General features: G+C 42.5%; 7 non-coding genes across 7 annotated transcripts; all 7 read right to left on the reverse strand.

Moving 5' to 3' along the window:
- Nucleotides 1–569: 569 nt before the first annotated feature.
- Nucleotides 570–776, reverse strand: LOC126356959 (small nucleolar RNA U3). The gene has a single exon (XR_007565961.1). It is a non-coding gene; the product is annotated as a small nucleolar RNA U3 (small nucleolar RNA).
- A 2,569-nt stretch (nucleotides 777–3,345) lies between these two features.
- Nucleotides 3,346–3,464, reverse strand: LOC126357141 (U5 spliceosomal RNA). Its single transcript, XR_007566120.1, has one exon. It is a non-coding gene; the product is annotated as a U5 spliceosomal RNA (small nuclear RNA).
- A 936-nt stretch (nucleotides 3,465–4,400) lies between these two features.
- Nucleotides 4,401–4,607, reverse strand: LOC126356950 (small nucleolar RNA U3). The gene has a single exon (XR_007565954.1). It is a non-coding gene; the product is annotated as a small nucleolar RNA U3 (small nucleolar RNA).
- Nucleotides 4,608–7,152: 2,545 nt separating this feature from the next.
- Nucleotides 7,153–7,271, reverse strand: LOC126357143 (U5 spliceosomal RNA). Its single transcript, XR_007566121.1, has one exon. It is a non-coding gene; the product is annotated as a U5 spliceosomal RNA (small nuclear RNA).
- Nucleotides 7,272–8,207: 936 nt separating this feature from the next.
- On the reverse strand, nucleotides 8,208–8,414 carry LOC126356927 (small nucleolar RNA U3). The gene has a single exon (XR_007565933.1). It is a non-coding gene; the product is annotated as a small nucleolar RNA U3 (small nucleolar RNA).
- Nucleotides 8,415–10,983: 2,569 nt separating this feature from the next.
- LOC126357144 (U5 spliceosomal RNA) lies at nucleotides 10,984–11,102 on the reverse strand. The gene has a single exon (XR_007566122.1). It is a non-coding gene; the product is annotated as a U5 spliceosomal RNA (small nuclear RNA).
- Nucleotides 11,103–12,038: 936 nt separating this feature from the next.
- LOC126356928 (small nucleolar RNA U3) lies at nucleotides 12,039–12,245 on the reverse strand. Its single transcript, XR_007565934.1, has one exon. It is a non-coding gene; the product is annotated as a small nucleolar RNA U3 (small nucleolar RNA).
- Nucleotides 12,246–12,574: the final 329 nt, after the last annotated feature.

Below are 12,574 nucleotides of genomic sequence, written 5' to 3' on the forward strand. Positions count from 1 at the left end.
CGTTCACTGAAAAAACTGACAACTAGATAGTTCTTTGTACGCGAAACTAGGCCACATCAGACGCAACGTGTATGTAGATGTGTAGTGCAAGGGAAATATCCCCTGCTCCCACACAACTAATACTAGCTGACAACAGAAACAAAATTTCTGTCGATAGTATTTGAACCAGTCTTATTCATTTGCGAATTTCATGCATTCCTTCTTGCTGGTAACAGTGCCTTGCAAATCACTCAATTCATGTTTTCTAGCCAAACGTGCTGCTCCTGATTGTTTCGTACATCATGCATTAGTGGTCATTATCAAGACTGTGTTGTGTGTCAGCTTTTTATGGTCATCAATTGCACTCTGCTTGTGCTGCTCACTCATTCTTGTAACTCAAAGTACGTCGTTGTCATCCAATCCTAGCACTTGCAGCAGGACAAATCAACTGGCTCGTCACCGTGCCACTCGGGAAACTTCCGCAAGGCTTTCATGACATGTCGCAATCAAAGTCCTTCCACAACATTTCTGCAACGCGGCGGGTCACGATACCGAAAGTATGACTTATGCTTCTGATCTATAATAAAACCACCACTCGGAAAGCGCTACTCCCTTCCCACATACCTCAGAATGTGGTGAACGATCATCGATTACAACCAAGATGCAATGAATCTCGGTCGCATGCCTCACGCTCAGGGACAGTGCTACCACTCATCATCGTGGTTGCGTCTACTCCAGCTTTGAACTAGAGAGAGTTGAAGACATACTACAGAAATGATCCTGTGAAGTATGATCTTGCTTGCAAGCTATCACCGCTCGCTACTTATGCCACGAGACCGTCAACACGCCCTACGAGAATACGACACACTCTTCACATTCGCGATTTACTTATCGAAGAATTACTTAAGCTCGGACATTCTGCAAAGAACCTAGTTCTACTCCTATTTGGCCGCCATGATCTAACCTTTCCTCACTCAACTATTCTGTGCGCTACCAGTGCTTTTTGCATCCGAAATCAGAGACCATTGCCTCAGGCGAGACTGTATGTAAACACCGCTTGCAGCTCCGGCCGCTAGATGGGGGCCTGGGGCACATACAGTAGCATTCTATGGCGCAAGCAGACATGCCAAATAGTCACTGAAAGAGAAACACACAAGAGGGCAGTCATAGGACACTTGTGCTTTCTTTAAAACCGCCTCTCTCTTCGAAAATTTTCGCACCGCAATAGCGTATTCACCTCGCCCTAACAGTGCCAACTCTTGTCGATATTTGGCCACTTCCTCTTTCGTTTCACCTTGCGTCTTACTTGATACCCCGCCCAACAGCTGCTGATACACGCTACACGCAATTAATGTGTTTCTCTCTGTATCTCTTTTCGCCTACCACGAGTATTGCTTTTCCTCACATGGCAATTATGAAAACACCCACAGCTAAACAAACACTTCCATTCAGCATCACGTCCATACTATCAGTCATACACCAGTAATTTCACAGCTACTTGCTCCACTAATACATTTCTTAATGTTACTGTTAAACAGATGAAGAATCAAAGTATACAACAAGTCTCTATGAACATCACTGTCAGGACATTATACGCATACCATGCCCATCTTTATGCTTCAACTATGATGGCCCATGTGCTATGAATAAAGAAATTTCTCATCAAATATCAAATAATTTTACAACTATATAACTACTCCGACTAGCCCCTTACTAAAACTCTAGATGTTTAGCAATCCCGCCATCAATCTCAGAATAATCGCAAGCAGTGCTTTCATCCCATGAGCACTTCTTTGCAAACAAAACCACAAAACTACTTTTTATACTAGCTTCCTTGTCACAGTGAACAGGGAACTAATGCTAGTGCCCCAGTTTACTCAAAAACTTTTTCGCTTGCAACATATAAACAGCCAACTTGAACCTCTGGGATTTTCAAACACACACAGAAAACTTAATTCCACAGAAATTTAGGAGTAACAGTGGTTGCCTGACATTTTCATACATACTCAAATAGCTACTTCTATGCACTTCACACAATGTTCTCATCATGTTCCACCAGAGAACACAGTTATCACTATGAATGGATTCTGGTAAAAGAGCCTTCAAACCACAAACAGCCTGATCAAAGTGATTATCTCCACATCCTCTGCCAATATCATGTCACTCTATACCTGAGGAGGGAAACTACAATGCAGGGGAAGGAGCTTCGTTGTGAGCACTGTCCTGGTATTTCATCATTAACTCTTCTCAAGCCAAGTATGCACCACCTCTGTGTATGGCTGGGTCAATCAAAAAAGACAAGCAGCATCAACAACTCACAGGACACTATGAACATTTTTACCATTATCTGCACCACCTTCCACTGATTTACTGAAGAAGAAACTGCAAAGTCTGGCCAATTTTGTACACCAGTAATCTTGAAAACATTGGAGTCAACAGCACATACATAGTTTCCAAGACTGTACCTAGGAACAACCCTTCAATTTCAAGATTTACATCTCACTGAGGCACATCACATCATACCCAAACTACACCTAGCAGGAAATTGCTACTCTATTCATTTCCAGCTATCTATGTCATATTCAACAAATGTCTCCCTCCCACCTACATCTTCTACAAAACTGAGTACATTGTTATGAACAAACAACCAATGCCATATTATGGCAACAATCCAGTGCCACTATTATCCACTCTCTTGAAAACAATTGAAATACTCATCCTGACCAACTATCCACCATCTTCAACCCAAATCTCACTCACACCATACCCACAAATCACAAACTTGTGCAGTAAAAATAATTTTGGGTTTCAAAACTCAATCTACTAATCACATACCAGTATTACTTACAACGCCTATCATTCATCATTCACTTCCAAATATCAGCTTATATGCTGTTGTGCAATTAAAGTGCAAATAAACACTAAACCATATAGCACTGAGGTATAGAAAGCGTTCACCAAGAGTTTCCACAATTATGCCTCTTGTGCCTCACACACACACAAATGTAACAACTCTTCACAATACAAAGCATTCACCTTCACCTCTGCACAATATTGCCTGCCATACATTATCGCAAGCACCACTCACATTACAATTCCTTTATGCTATTTCCAGATTAGTCTCCTGCCATTTATACAACTCAGACATTAAATAGCTCTCTTTCTCTTTACACTATCGTCTAACACACTGCACGCCATTTCAGGGCAAATGTACTTGTTTCATTATACTGCGACATGGCCTGTTACAATTTCAAATCAAGCAAAAACATCTACCTGATCCAACGTGCTCCGCTACTCCACACAACACAATCTACCTCTTCCTATTTACACACATTATTGCTTACATTACGTTTTACTTGTGATTGTGGCTCAGCAATAGCCGAGCACTACGAAAAATACATTACAGACTCATTTAATGTTCCCCTCCACGGAAATCTTTAGTAAAAGGCGAAAGATTTATTCGATTTGAAGGGAAACCAGAGTGCCGATCAACGCACTCACTTCCATACTTATGGCTGCTTCTCTAGTACTTCTGCGCGAGAACGCGGAAAATTCTTTCCCTCTTGTCCACTTCTCTACCGTCAACAGACTTCCAGTGTTATGCAAGCACAAACCGCAAAACTAACTGCCAACGCTGAAATACGTGTCTGCCAAATGAGGTCGCTATTACTCTTTACATAACTATTTTCATCATTTCTGTCACCATCCAAGCTGCTTCATTACCTCACCTGCCGCCAGATGGCAGCACGCCTAATTCCTGTCGGCGACCCACCGTTTGACATACAACGTTCGGCACACAACTGCCCGCAGTGCTCTGCATCTAACACTAATCTCTCTCCTCCCCACCACACTCGTTCACTGAAAAAACTGACAACTAGATAGTTCTTTGTACGCGAAACTAGGCCACATCAGACGCAACGTGTATGTAGATGTGTAGTGCAAGGGAAATATCCCCTGGTCCCACACAACTAATACTAGCTGACAACAGAAACAAAATTTCTGTCGATAGTATTTGAACCAGTCTTATTCATTTGCGAATTTCATGCATTCCTTCTTGCTGGTAACAGTGCCTTGCAAATCACTCAATTCATGTTTTCTAGCCAAACGTGCTGCTCCTGATTGTTTCGTACATCATGCATTAGTGGTCATTATCAAGACTGTGTTGTGTGTCAGCTTTTTATGGTCATCAATTGCACTCTGCTTGTGCTGCTCACTCATTCTTGTAACTCAAAGTACGTCGTTGTCATCCAATCCTAGCACTTGCAGCAGGACAAATCAACTGGCTCGTCACCGTGCCACTCGGGAAACTTCCGCAAGGCTTTCATGACATGTCGCAATCAAAGTCCTTCCACAACATTTCTGCAACGCGGCGGGTCACGATACCGAAAGTATGACTTATGCTTCTGATCTATAATAAAACCACCACTCGGAAAGCGCTACTCCCTTCCCACATCCCTCAGAATGTGGTGAACGATCATCGATTACAACCAAGATGCAATGAATCTCGGTCGCATGCCTCACGCTCAGGGACAGTGCTACCACTCATCATCGTGGTTGCGTCTACTCCAGCTTTGAACTAGAGAGAGTTGAAAACATACTACAGAAATGATCCTGTGAAGTATGATCTTGCTTGCAAGCTATTACCGCTCGCTACTTATGCCACGAGACCGTCAACACGCCCTACGAGAATACGACACACTCTTCACATTCGCGATTTACTTATCGAAGAATTACTTAAGCTCGGACATTCTGCAAAGAACCTAGTTCTACTCCTATTTGGCCGCCATGATCTAACCTTTCCTCACTCAACTATTCTGTGCGCTACCAGTGCTTTTTGCATCCGAAATCAGAGACCATTGCCTCAGGCGAGACTGTATGTAAACACCGCTTGCAGCTCCGGCCGCTAGATGGGGGCCTGGGGCACATACAGTAGCATTCTATGGCGCAAGCAGACATGCCAAATAGTCACTGAAAGAGAAACACACAAGAGGGCAGTCATAGGACACTTGTGCTTTCTTTAAAACCGCCTCTCTCTTCGAAAATTTTCGCACCGCAATAGCGTATTCACCTCGCCCTAACAGTGCCAACTCTTGTCGATATTTGGCCACTTCCTCTTTCGTTTCACCTTGCGGCTGCTGATACACGCTACACGCAATTAATGTGTTTCTCTCTGTATCTCTTTTCGCCTACCACGAGTATTGCTTTTCCTCACATGGCAATTATGAAAACACCCACAGCTAAACAAACACTTCCATTCAGCATCACGTCCATACTATCAGTCATACACCAGTAATTTCACAGCTACTTGCTCCACTAATACATTTCTTAATGTTACTGTTAAACAGATGAAGAATCAAAGTATACAACAAGTCTCTATGAACATCACTGTCAGGACATTATACACATACCATGCCCATCTTTATGCTTCAACTATGATGGCCCATGTGCTATGAATAAAGAAATTTCTCATCAAATATCAAATAATTTTACAACTATATAACTACTCCGACTAGCCCCTTACTAAAACTCTAGATGTTTAGCAATCCCGCCATCAATCTCAGAATAATCGCAAGCAGTGCTTTCATCCCATGAGCACTTCTTTGCAAACAAAACCACAAAACTACTTTTTATACTAGCTTCCTTGTCACAGTGAACAGGGAACTAATGCTAGTGCCCCAGTTTACTCAAAAACTTTTTCGCTTGCAACATATAAACAGCCAACTTGAACCTCTGGGATTTTCAAACACACACAGAAAACTTAATTCCACAGAAATTTAGGAGTAACAGTGGTTGCCTGACATTTTCATACATACTCAAATAGCTACTTCTATGCACTTCACACAATGTTCTCATCATGTTCCACCAGAGAACACAGTTATCACTATGAATGGATTCTGGTAAAAGAGCCTTCAAACCACAAACAGCCTGATCAAAGTGATTATCTCCACATCCTCTGCCAATATCATGTCACTCTATACCTGAGGAGGGAAACTACAATGCAGGGGAAGGAGCTTCGTTGTGAGCACTGTCCTGGTATTTCATCATTAACTCTTCTCAAGCCAAGTATGCACCACCTCTGTGTATGGCTGGGTCAATCAAAAAAGACAAGCAGCATCAACAACTCACAGGACACTATGAACATTTTTACCATTATCTGCACCACCTTCCACTGATTTACTGAAGAAGAAACTGCAAAGTCTGGCCAATTTTGTACACCAGTAATCTTGAAAACATTGGAGTCAACAGCAGATACATAGTTTCCAAGACTGTACCTAGGAACAACCCTTCAATTTCAAGATTTACATCTCACTGAGGCACATCACATCATACCCAAACTACACCTAGCAGGAAATTGCTACTCTATTCATTTCCAGCTATCTATGTCATATTCAACAAATGTCTCCCTCCCACCTACATCTTCTACAAAACTGAGTACATTGTTATGAACAAACAACCAATGCCATATTATGGCAACAATCCAGTGCCACTATTATCCACTCTCTTGAAAACAATTGAAATACTCATCCTGACCAACTATCCACCATCTTCAACCCAAATCTCACTCACACCATACCCACAAATCACAAACTTGTGCAGTAAAAATAATTTTGGGTTTCAAAACTCAATCTACTAATCACATACCAGTATTACTTACAACGCCTATCATTCATCATTCACTTCCAAATATCAGCTTATATGCTGTTGTGCAATTAAAGTGCAAATAAACACTAAACCATATAGCACTGAGGTATAGAAAGCGTTCACCAAGAGTTTCCACAATTATGCCTCTTGTGCCTCACACACACACAAATGTAACAACTCTTCACAATACAAAGCATTCACCTTCACCTCTGCACAATATTGCCTGCCATACATTATCGCAAGCACCACTCACATTACAATTCCTTTATGCTATTTCCAGATTAGTCTCCTGCCATTTATACAACTCAGACATTAAATAGCTCTCTTTCTCTTTACACTATCGTCTAACACACTGCACGCCATTTCAGGGCAAATGTACTTGTTTCATTATACTGCGACATGGCCTGTTACAATTTCAAATCAAGCAAAAACATCTACCTGATCCAACGTGCTCCGCTACTCCACACAACACAATCTACCTCTTCCTATTTACACACATTATTGCTTACATTACGTTTTACTTGTGATTGTGGCTCAGCAATAGCCGAGCACTACGAAAAATACATTACAGACTCATTTAATGTTCCCCTCCACGGAAATCTTTAGTAAAAGGCGAAAGATTTATTCGATTTGAAGGGAAACCAGAGTGCCGATCAACGCACTCACTTCCATACTTATGGCTGCTTCTCTAGTACTTCTGCGCGAGAACGCGGAAAATTCTTTCCCTCTTGTCCACTTCTCTACCGTCAACAGACTTCCAGTGTTATGCAAGCACAAACCGCAAAACTAACTGCCAACGCTGAAATACGTGTCTGCCAAATGAGGTCGCTATTACTCTTTACATAACTATTTTCATCATTTCTGTCACCATCCAAGCTGCTTCATTACCTCACCTGCCGCCAGATGGCAGCACGCCTAATTCCTGTCGGCGACCCACCGTTTGACATACAACGTTCGGCACACAACTGCCCGCAGTGCTCTGCATCTAACACTAATCTCTCTCCTCCCCACCACACTCGTTCACTGAAAAAACTGACAACTAGATAGTTCTTTGTACGCGAAACTAGGCCACATCAGACGCAACGTGTATGTAGATGTGTAGTGCAAGGGAAATATCCCCTGCTCCCACACAACTAATACTAGCTGACAACAGAAACAAAATTTCTGTCGATAGTATTTGAACCAGTCTTATTCATTTGCGAATTTCATGCATTCCTTCTTGCTGGTAACAGTGCCTTGCAAATCACTCAATTCATGTTTTCTAGCCAAACGTGCTGCTCCTGATTGTTTCGTACATCATGCATTAGTGGTCATTATCAAGACTGTGTTGTGTGTCAGCTTTTTATGGTCATCAATTGCACTCTGCTTGTGCTGCTCACTCATTCTTGTAACTCAAAGTACGTCGTTGTCATCCAATCCTAGCACTTGCAGCAGGACAAATCAACTGGCTCGTCACCGTGCCACTCGGGAAACTTCCGCAAGGCTTTCATGACATGTCGCAATCAAAGTCCTTCCACAACATTTCTGCAACGCGGCGGGTCACGATACCGAAAGTATGACTTATGCTTCTGATCTATAATAAAACCACCACTCGGAAAGCGCTACTCCCTTCCCACATCCCTCAGAATGTGGTGAACGATCATCGATTACAACCAAGATGCAATGAATCTCGGTCGCATGCCTCACGCTCAGGGACAGTGCTACCACTCATCATCGTGGTTGCGTCTACTCCAGCTTTGAACTAGAGAGAGTTGAAGACATACTACAGAAATGATCCTGTGAAGTATGATCTTGCTTGCAAGCTATCACCGCTCGCTACTTATGCCACGAGACCGTCAACACGCCCTACGAGAATACGACACACTCTTCACATTCGCGATTTACTTATCGAAGAATTACTTAAGCTCGGACATTCTGCAAAGAACCTAGTTCTACTCCTATTTGGCCGCCATGATCTAACCTTTCCTCACTCAACTATTCTGTGCGCTACCAGTGCTTTTTGCATCCGAAATCAGAGACCATTGCCTCAGGCGAGACTGTATGTAAACACCGCTTGCAGCTCCGGCCGCTAGATGGGGGCCTGGGGCACATACAGTAGCATTCTATGGCGCAAGCAGACATGCCAAATAGTCACTGAAAGAGAAACACACAAGAGGGCAGTCATAGGACACTTGTGCTTTCTTTAAAACCGCCTCTCTCTTCGAAAATTTTCGCACCGCAATAGCGTATTCACCTCACCCTAACAGTGCCAACTCTTGTCGATATTTGGCCACTTCCTCTTTCGTTTCACCTTGCGTCTTACTTGATACCCCGCCCAACAGCTGCTGATACACGCTACACGCAATTAATGTGTTTCTCTCTGTATCTCTTTTCGCCTACCACGAGTATTGCTTTTCCTCACATGGCAATTATGAAAACACCCACAGCTAAACAAACACTTCCATTCAGCATCACGTCCATACTATCAGTCATACACCAGTAATTTCACAGCTACTTGCTCCACTAATACATTTCTTAATGTTACTGTTAAACAGATGAAGAATCAAAGTATACAACAAGTCTCTATGAACATCACTGTCAGGACATTATACGCATACCATGCCCATCTTTATGCTTCAACTATGATGGCCCATGTGCTATGAATAAAGAAATTTCTCATCAAATATCAAATAATTTTACAACTATATAACTACTCCGACTAGCCCCTTACTAAAACTCTAGATGTTTAGCAATCCCGCCATCAATCTCAGAATAATCGCAAGCAGTGCTTTCATCCCATGAGCACTTCTTTGCAAACAAAACCACAAAACTACTTTTTATACTAGCTTCCTTGTCACAGTGAACAGGGAACTAATGCTAGTGCCCCAGTTTACTCAAAAACTTTTTCGCTTGCAACATATAAACAGCCAACTTGAACCTCTGGGATTTTCAAACACACACAGAAAACTTAATTCCACAGAAATTTAGGAGTAACAGTGGTTGCCTGACATTTTCATACATACTCAAATAGCTACTTCTATGCACTTCACACAATGTTCTCATCATGTTCCACCAGAGAACACAGTTATCACTATGAATGGATTCTGGTAAAAGAGCCTTCAAACCACAAACAGCCTGATCAAAGTGATTATCTCCACATCCTCTGCCAATATCATGTCACTCTATACCTGAGGAGGGAAACTACAATGCAGGGGAAGGAGCTTCGTTGTGAGCACTGTCCTGGTATTTCATCATTAACTCTTCTCAAGCCAAGTATGCACCACCTCTGTGTATGGCTGGGTCAATCAAAAAAGACAAGCAGCATCAACAACTCACAGGACACTATGAACATTTTTACCATTATCTGCACCACCTTCCACTGATTTACTGAAGAAGAAACTGCAAAGTCTGGCCAATTTTGTACACCAGTAATCTTGAAAACATTGGAGTCAACAGCACATACATAGTTTCCAAGACTGTACCTAGGAACAACCCTTCAATTTCAAGATTTACATCTCACTGAGGCACATCACATCATACCCAAACTACACCTAGCAGGAAATTGCTACTCTATTCATTTCCAGCTATCTATGTCATATTCAACAAATGTCTCCCTCCCACCTACATCTTCTACAAAACTGAGTACATTGTTATGAACAAACAACCAATGCCATATTATGGCAACAATCCAGTGCCACTATTATCCACTCTCTTGAAAACAATTGAAATACTCATCCTGACCAACTATCCACCATCTTCAACCCAAATCTCACTCACACCATACCCACAAATCACAAACTTGTGCAGTAAAAATAATTTTGGGTTTCAAAACTCAATCTACTAATCACATACCAGTATTACTTACAACGCCTATCATTCATCATTCACTTCCAAATATCAGCTTATATGCTGTTGTGCAATTAAAGTGCAAATAAACACTAAACCATATAGCACTGAGGTATAGAAAGCGTTCACCAAGAGTTTCCACAATTATGCCTCTTGTGTCTCACACACACACAAATGTAACAACTCTTCACAATACAAAGCATTCACCTTCACCTCTGCACAATATTGCCTGCCATACATTATCGCAAGCACCACTCACATTACAATTCCTTTATGCTATTTCCAGATTAGTCTCCTGCCATTTATACAACTCAGACATTAAATAGCTCTCTTTCTCTTTACACTATCGTCTAACACACTGCACGCCATTTCAGGGCAAATGTACTTGTTTCATTATACTGCGACATGGCCTGTTACAATTTCAAATCAAGCAAAAACATCTACCTGATCCAACGTGCTCCGCTACTCCACACAACACATTCTACCTCTTCCTATTTACACACATTATTGCTTACATTACGTTTTACTTGTGATTGTGGCTCAGCAATAGCCGAGCACTACGAAAAATACATTACAGACTCATTTAATGTTCCCCTCCACGGAAATCTTTAGTAAAAGGCGAAAGATTTATTCGATTTGAAGGGAAACCAGAGTGCCGATCAACGCACTCACTTCCATACTTATGGCTGCTTCTCTAGTACTTCTGCGCGAGAACGCGGAAAATTCTTTCCCTCTTGTCCACTTCTCTACCGTCAACAGACTTCCAGTGTTATGCAAGCACAAACCGCAAAACTAACTGCCAACGCTGAAATACGTGTCTGCCAAATGAGGTCGCTATTACTCTTTACATAACTATTTTCATCATTTCTGTCACCATCCAAGCTGCTTCATTACCTCACCTGCCGCCAGATGGCAGCACGCCTAATTCCTGTCGGCGACCCACCGTTTGACATACAACGTTCGGCACACAACTGCCCGCAGTGCTCTGCATCTAACACTAATCTCTCTCCTCCCCACCACACTCGTTCACTGAAAAAACTGACAACTAGATAGTTCTTTGTACGCGAAACTAGGCCACATCAGACGCAACGTGTATGTAGATGTGTAGTGCAAGGGAAATATCCCCTGCTCCCACACAACTAATACTAGCTGACAACAGAAACAAAATTTCTGTCGATAGTATTTGAACCAGTCTTATTCATTTGCGAATTTCATGCATTCCTTCTTGCTGGTAACAGTGCCTTGCAAATCACTCAATTCATGTTTTCTAGCCAAACGTGCTGCTCCTGATTGTTTCGTACATCATGCATTAGTGGTCATTATCAAGACTGTGTTGTGTGTCAGCTTTTTATGGTCATCAATTGCACTCTGCTTGTGCTGCTCACTCATTCTTGTAACTCAAAGTACGTCGTTATCATCCAATCCTAGCACTTGCAGCAGGACAAATCAACTGGCTCGTCACCGTGCCACTCGGGAAACTTCCGCAAGGCTTTCATGACATGTCGCAATCAAAGTCCTTCCACAACATTTCTGCAACGCGGCGGGTCACGATACCGAAAGTATGACTTATGCTTCTGATCTATAATAAAACCACCACTCGGAAAGCGCTACTCCCTTCCCACATCCCTCAGAATGTGGTGAACGATCATCGATTACAACCAAGATGCAATGAATCTCGGTCGCATGCCTCACGCTCAGGGACAGTGCTACCACTCATCATCGTGGTTGCGTCTACTCCAGCTTTGAACTAGAGAGAGTTGAAGACATACTACAGAAATGATCCTGTGAAGTATGATCTTGCTTGCAAGCTATCACCGCTCGCTACTTATGCCACGAGACCGTCAACACGCCCTACGAGAATACGACACACTCTTCACATTCGCGATTTACTTATCGAAGAATTACTTAAGCTCGGACATTCTGCAAAGAACCTAGTTCTACTCCTATTTGGCCGCCATGATCTAACCTTTCCTCACTCAACTATTCTGTGCGCTACCAGTGCTTTTTGCATCCGAAATCAGAGACCATTGCCTCAGGCGAGACTGTATGTAAACACCGCTTGCAGCTCCGGCCGCTAGATGGGGGCCTGGGGCACATACAGTAGCATTCTATGGCGCAAGCAGACATG

The sequence above is a fragment of the Schistocerca gregaria genome, chromosome 3 (assembly GCF_023897955.1).
Source record: "Schistocerca gregaria isolate iqSchGreg1 chromosome 3, iqSchGreg1.2, whole genome shotgun sequence".
Taxonomy (NCBI): domain Eukaryota; kingdom Metazoa; phylum Arthropoda; class Insecta; order Orthoptera; family Acrididae; genus Schistocerca; species Schistocerca gregaria.